Source organism: Gekko japonicus, unplaced genomic scaffold (assembly GCF_001447785.1).
Source record: "Gekko japonicus isolate JY-2015 unplaced genomic scaffold, Gekko_japonicus_V1.1 scaffold399, whole genome shotgun sequence".
Taxonomy (NCBI): Eukaryota; Metazoa; Chordata; class Lepidosauria; order Squamata; family Gekkonidae; genus Gekko; species Gekko japonicus.
This window is the reverse complement of record NW_015175981.1, coordinates 152,280-159,815: the sequence shown is the minus strand read 5'-3', so window position 1 is coordinate 159,815 and position 7,536 is coordinate 152,280.

The window sequence follows — 7,536 nt, the reverse complement described above, 5'->3', positions numbered from 1 at the left end:
CACTGTGCAGTGCTGCCTTTACTGATCTGTAATGTTCCAGAGGTGTTGTAATGTAATACTCAGTTTCTCAAACGAGTGTATGCCTGTCTGTTGGTCCACTTAGGAAATTTGATCCTGGTTGTGTGGTGGGCTAGTTGTGGCAAATGGTAGGGAATCTCAGTATTTCTGTATACAGTTGTAGGGGGTTTATTGCAGTGTGGTATGGCCTGATATTATGTTCTTATTCCAGTGTGGGGTGTGTGGGGGGCAATGGAAGCTGAGTGATAGGGTCTCTCCAAGTGATTGGCAGAAGTGAGATGCGTCCTGGTCTTGTGTCTTACAGATAATCTTACAAATAGTCCTTTGCATTTATATCATGCTTTCAACTTTAAAAGGATCATAATGCTGATTGTGTGAACTTAGGCAAATCACGAGAGGTAGAGCAGGAAGGGTTGCATCAGTGCTTAGTTCCTGTGGCCCTTTCTTACATGCCCAGGGAAATGCTGATCGCCACTTTGGGGCCAGGAAGCAATTTTTCTCCAGGCCAGTTTGGCCCCCAGTGATCCTGGAGGGTTTTTTTTTTTATCATATTCTGGGCGTGGAACAGGGGTCACTGGGGTGTGTGGGGGGGTATTGGTGAATTTCCTGTATTGTGCGGGGGGTTGGACTAGATGACCCTGGAGGTCCGTTCCCACTCTATGAGTCTATGACTCTATAATTCACCCAGGCTGGCTGTGGGCATGCCAGCACCTCTGTCAGGCAGAAGCGCCTGAGATCCTCCCCCTCCCCTTTTCCTTCACCCAACTTGGAGGCGAAGGGAAGGGAGAGAGGGGAAAGAATGGATCCCAGGTGCTTCTGCCTGTCAGAGGGGCTGGTGCCCTTCCCATTTGCGTGAAGAAAGCCACCCTTCCCCTGCATGCCAGGCAGGCTGTAGCTATGAAGGAAGAGTGTGCACATGCTCACTAGGATTGCCAACTCCATGTTGGGAAATTCCTGGAGATTTGGGGGATGGGGCCTGGGGAAGGTGGGGAGGGACATTAATCACGTATAATACCGTAGAGTCTATCCACTTCTCCAGGGGAAGTGATCTCTCTAGTCTGGTTATCACTTGGAATTATGGAAGATCTCCTTATTCCTTATTAGGTCTCTCATGCTATTCAGTTACTTTGTTTTATGCCATGTAATCCACCTTGAGTCTCAAGTAGAAAATTGGTAAACAAATTATAAAGTATAAACATATAATAAAGTAAATAAATAATGATGTGCTCACCACCACTGTACTCATTTGCTCCCCCAATAAAAAGTTTCTGGCTATGGGCCTGGACAAGCAGTCTTTATTCAATGAGCAGTTAACAATGCTTCATGCTAACATCCACTGAAAAACTGTTCCTTCCTATACATATCAGGTTAAACTCTTCCTCAGGTATCACTTTTTTCCATAGTATCAGCAAAGTCAGAGCAGTCAAACAATGTAGTTATCCTGAAGAAAGTTCTTTAGTGTGTTGATGTTTTGTACCACTCTTTCAACTCAGAAACAGGGACAATATTGCCATATGCACTTTCTACTATTGCAAGGCACTCTTCTGCAGTAGCTTTTCTACCTGTTTTTAAAGCTACATGCAGTGTAAGTAGGGTTGACAGATTATGGGGGATCCCCACCTCTGCTCCTTCCATGCTTTTTAGGAATTGCTGGAAACGCTATGGTTTTACCATAGAGATTCTGGTGAATCCTAGAGGGTCATGATGTCACTTCAAGGTCTCCCCTGCCATCACTCACAACCACCCCCATGGTCTCTCGCATGGCCTGGCAACCCCAAATGTAGATGGAAGCACACTGTCTATACTTTTCTTCCATTTTATATTTTCAGGAATATTGTCATCTCCCACGTAGTCTCTGGAGAGGGTGGTAGGGATCACATCTGTCCTGCACTCCGTAGTCAGGTCTAGTTGATTTCCTCTAAAGTAGGGTCCAAAGGCCTGGGCTGATAAGGCTTGGGACTGCAAGCTTGGAGGTTTGAGTGGAAACTTAGAGCTCTGGTGTGGGGATGGCAACTGGAACACAGGGCTTGCACCTCATACACCAGTTGAGCCAGCAAGGCTATCTTCCCAGTCATCAGTCTAAATAGGCTGAAAGGTAATTAATTCCCACTGTACTGCAGGCAGGCACTTCTGAGGCTGCACTGTGTTCTGGCCCGGGTCCTTCATCAGTGCTCCATTCTGTCTCCACAGTTGGGTTGCATGGGGGTAGATGCAGGCCCAGGTTCGAATCCTACCTGGTGGAGGGTTGGTAGCTATCTCAGGAGGTGGTGGTGAGGCTTCCTGCGCAGGCTCTGGCAAGGTGGCTTAAGGCCAATGTAGATTAAGGATCATCTTCTCCCATATAAACCTACCTGTCCACTCCGGTCATCCTAGGAGGCCCTTCTTCAGGTACACCTGCCAACTGAGGCTAGATGGATGGCAACTTAATTTTTTTTTTTAGATTTTTTAAAATTTTTAACCATGTACAAAAACTTACAATCGACAAAAACCTAATTCAACCTATAAGAAATACAACCTTGTAATATAAAACCCAAAGCTTACTAGACAATCAGAGTGTGGAAAATGTCCTTATAGATACAGCCATACATTATAATCCTGACGATTTGGAAGATACTTATTAAGTTTGAGAAAATCAATAACAGGGGACCAAAAGTTCTGCATGTTGTTACTAAAAACTCAAACTGAGTCTCCTGTAAAAAAAGAGTTGTCAGTAATTTGGAGCATTATAAAAACATCCCATATTTTCTCAAACCACTGTTCGTCGGACTTTGAGCGTTTTTCCAAGTTGAGGCTATAGTTAAACATGCTGTTGCCACTAAGTGAGATATAAATACCCTCTTCTGCTTACTAACAGATGGATCAATCCATTTGTCCAAGAGAAGTGCTTCCAAAGTCAACGGGATTGATACTGAAGTTCACTTTTACCCAAAATCCATTAATAGAAGTACATTCCCACCACAGATGCGCATATGTACCTGATCTATTACAACCTTTCCAACACAGTGGGGTATTTTTGGCCCGCATTTGGTTGAGCTTGTTGGGTGTTAGGTACCAGTGGGACAAGAGTTTAAAAAACTGCATCTTGATGTTAAAAACTGGAGAGGAAGCCACAGGGGAGCGCCATATATCCTCCCAGTCATCAAGAGACAGCTTATCTTGGGTCATATTTTGCCATTTAGAAATATATGTTGGTGGCAAAGGAAAATATACATCTAGGAGTATTCGATATATTCTTGATAATAGCCCTTTGGTAGAAGACATATGTTGTTTAAGTAATAATTCAAACTGAGAGAGCACATGACCAGGATTATTCTTTGATTTATAAGAAAGCATCATATTTTTGATTTGCAAATACTGGAACCAATATGAACACCGAGGAAGTAAAGAATCTACTGATTCCTTGGATAGCACTTTACCCTCTCTGAAGCAGTTAATAGGTTTGTTCAAGCCTAATTTTTGCCATGCAGTATATTGTTTAAAATCGGTTCCTGCAGGGAACCATCTCCGATTCAATATGGACATGTTAGGAGAATTTGGGGTCACTAATCTCCTCTGAGTTTTATCCCAGATTTTCAAGGTGTTCTGCAAAAATGGATTTGCATTTACTGTATGGGGTTGCAATTTTGTTTGTAACCATATGACTCCAGGCATGGAAAGTGGTTTCAAGTAGGCTGATTCTATCTGGATCCACTTTTATGGATGGCAACTTCAGAAAGGGACTTCTCTATAATGGCAACAAAATTTTGGAACTCCCTCCTCAAGGAGATTCATCTTTCTCTATTATTGTCTCCCATCAGTGGGTGAAAACTGTTTTGTTTTGTTTTTGGCATACTGCAGTAATTCTTACTGGTCTGTTGTGTTTATGTGTCTGAGGTTGTGTTGTGTTTATGTGTCTGAGGTCCACATTATTTCATGTAAGCAGATCTCTATGCAATAAGACTATGTCATGACCCCAGGGGATTGCCACCTCCAGTTGCCACCACTCTGGACTTTGGGTCCCTTGAGAAGGCCCAGAGTACCCTCCCACGCCCATCCCAAAATTTCCCTTTTTAAGCCGAGAACATAGGCGTGATGACCAGGCAGAGAACAATTAAACAAAATGGTTTATTAACATAGTACTGGGGCAAGGAAAACAAGACAAGGTGCTTTAAAAGATATAACAGTGTTTAAAGGCAAAATAAACAAATCTAACGCAACTACCTATTTCACTTAACTAGTTTCTATTCAAGGCCCCCTGCCTCTTATACCAGGCCACGCTACCTGTTCTCACTCTGTCCCCTCTGTGAGACCAGAGAACTCACTTTCTCTCACCAGACCAGCCTGTCCCCTCTGTGAGACCAGACCACAGAAGAGAAAAGAAAGAACACCATTTTTCACAGTTAACAGCTTAAGTCAGAATCTCCTCACACAATCTCTGGAAACTGATTGGCTATAACCCTCTCTAAGCATTATGGGGATTGTAGGCTGTCTACTTTCCACTCCCACACTGGGTCTCCTGGGACCAGGCCGCACTAGGCCTTGTTCCCAGTCCTGCACAGATCATGACAGACTATCAAATCATAACCATTCTAGCTTTGATAAACAAATAAGCTTATTCATATGGTCTCCAACCTTGATATACAGGTTCTGTGGGGAACAGGATGCAAGAGTGAGACTTGGGCTTTGCATGCTTCATCCCAGAGTATACAGACTGTTAAGTTTGACAGAGTGTTTACATATAAACACTACTCAGCTCATAATGCTCTACCAAGTGAGGGGTTCATGCAAACCCAAGATTTGTTTCCGTGCCTCCCTTGTGTAAAGATTACACCATGAAGGACTATGCAAATCACCCTGAAAGGCTAAATCCTCCAAATCCCATTTGTTACTCTGTTATTGAAGGGAGATCCAGCAGTCTTTCCTGGGGAGATCTTTCCAGCATTCATCCAAGAGCTGATCAACTGAATGCAAACTAACTACAAATGAGAAGTGAGCTCCACTCATTTGTAGAATTTGTAGGTATATCCCACAGAAGTGTAGACATTGACTACTTTAGTACTGCTGAAATTTGCATTATAGCAATGCTTTTTTAAAGGTGAGATGATGGGGGGGGAAGAATCTAATTTACCATGTAGTTTAATACTGGCTTATGTCAAACTTTCATGGAATCTACAAGGCACTCAGACTGATTGTAGAATATTGTGACTGTGCCCAAGTGTTTGGTGTCTGTTATTTTTAAGGTTAATAATACAAATAACTAGATGACAGCTAGTAACAAAGTGCCCCCAACCAATGTTCCCTCTAAGCTGTGGAGTCTTGTGAGCAAAAATTCTACTTGGTGAGCTATTGGCATTAAAGTTGTGAGCGAGTGATTCAGCTACTGCATAAATTAGTTTGCTCTGGAGCCATCCTTCCTGAGCTAGGATAAAAATATGTGAGCTGGAGGCTAAAAAACTGTGAGCTAGCTCACACTAACTCAGCTTAGAGGGAACACTGCCCCCAACCATTATTTATGGAACTCAATGTGCTCTTAAGAACTATAAGAAGAACCTAATTGAATATTGTTTAAATGAACTAATGATTCTAAAAGCTGGTCTTGAAGCTCTTACCTTAACTTCTCAACTGATATAAGCACTTTTATTTTCACCCCATCTATATATATAATAGCCAAAGTCCCCTCTGCGTGTAGATATCTAAATATGCACTTCTGGGGCACCTAGGGGGCAAAGAGATTTTCCTACATTCTTGGGGTACTCCCCAGGTGTACAGAAAAATCTGAAATCCAGAAAAAAAGTATAGGGGGGATACTTAAATCCCCCCAAAAGTAAAAGAGCATTCCCTGTGCATGTGTAGAGAACGCAGTAGGAACTGTGCCTCCCTGTCATTGCCGGGGGGTGGGAGAGAAGGCTTGGCAGCCCGGTGGTTAGAGCCACATGGGCCTTGCAGTCGGTGTGGGGGGAGCAGGGGAGAAGGCATGGTGGGCCCGGGCCTCGCTGTCGATGCCAGAGGGTGGGGGAGACGACTTGGTGAGCCCAGTGGCTGGGAGCTGCACAGGCCTTGCTGTCAGTGCCGGGGGGCGGGGGAGAAGACTTGGTGGGCTGGGAGCCGTGCAGGCCTCGCCGTCAGTGCTGGGAGAAGGGGAGAAGGCTCACCTGTGGCTGTTTCCACCTCCTTCACGTGGAACTCCCCCCCCCCACGAGTATTTCAGGTCCCCGCTTCTTGTCTATATACTATTAGCCAAAAGGCCCCTGTGTGTGCGGATACTTATTCCCGCAGATCTGGGGCACCTAGGGGGCAAAGAGATCTTTCAGCACTCCTAGGGCACTCGCCAGGAGTGCAGAAAAATCTTACATGTTTAAAAAAGTGTACGGGGGATACTTAACCCCCCCCCAAAGTCAAACGGCATTCTCTACTTACAGATCCCTGGAAGAACACTCAGGGGAGCAAGGGAAGCCGCGCAGCTGCACACACCACCACTAAGAACACCTGGAGCAGCTGTTGGAGCCACAAGCACTCACAGCTCCAGCTGTCCACCCCGCAGCACAAACTGCCACCTCAGAAACCTCTGATTGTATATGGTGGACTCAACTCAGGCAGAGGCTTCTGAGGCTGCAATTAGCTTTATTGTGTTCCCACGGAGGTCCCCGTGCCTCTCAGGAGTCAATGGGGGTGGGGGAGTGAAAAGCAAGTGAGTGCACGCAGGGAAAAAATTACATAGGCCTGAGAAGGGGGAAGAGGGGGAAAGAAGGAGGAGAGAATTTGAGTTGGAGGGACGACAGGAGGGGCTGGCTCCTGCGATTTCAGAGCGCCCTCACACTCTGTGACCCCGACTCCGGTCCAGCCACACTCCGGTACTGCAAAGCAAGAGCAGAGACGGTGGAGAACAGAGACTTGAAGCTGCCTTCCCCAGTCCAGCGCCGGCTGCCTGCCTGCTCCTCCTGACGAGAAGTTGCCTAATACAGTTACTGTTGCAGCTTGCTCTCTCTCTCTCCTCCTCTCCTGTGCCAAGCCTCACTCACTCAGCCAGTTTGCCTGCTCTGCTTTGCACTCTCACCTGAGGCTCAGCTGTTCCAGATCACCAGCACACGCCTTACACGAGAAGCAGGAAGGTGGAAAAGCCTGGGCTTCTCTGGGGGGGGGGAAGCTAGGGGAGGGGGGGGGTTGGCGTGGGCAGCTTTTTCTGACTGTGGTGGTGCTCTCCAGAAGGGCTCACATGCTGGCTCCTGACTGCAGGTGATCCAGAGCCTCTGACACAGATAACAAATCCCACAGCTAGGTTAAAATCTCCCCTCAGTCTCTTTCCTAAGTAGGGTCCAGAGATCTCATACTTTGTCTGCACTCTGCACTCACATTGTGAACATCTGAAGCAGCAGGCATGATCCAGGAAGAGAAATTGTGTGTTAATATTTAGGTTTGGGGTAGAATTACCAACCTCCAGGTGGCACCTCGAGATTGCCAGATAACCAAGATCTGTTCCCCCGGAGAACATGGCTGCTTTGGAGGGTGGACTCTGAGGTCCCTCCCCTCCCCAAATCCCAC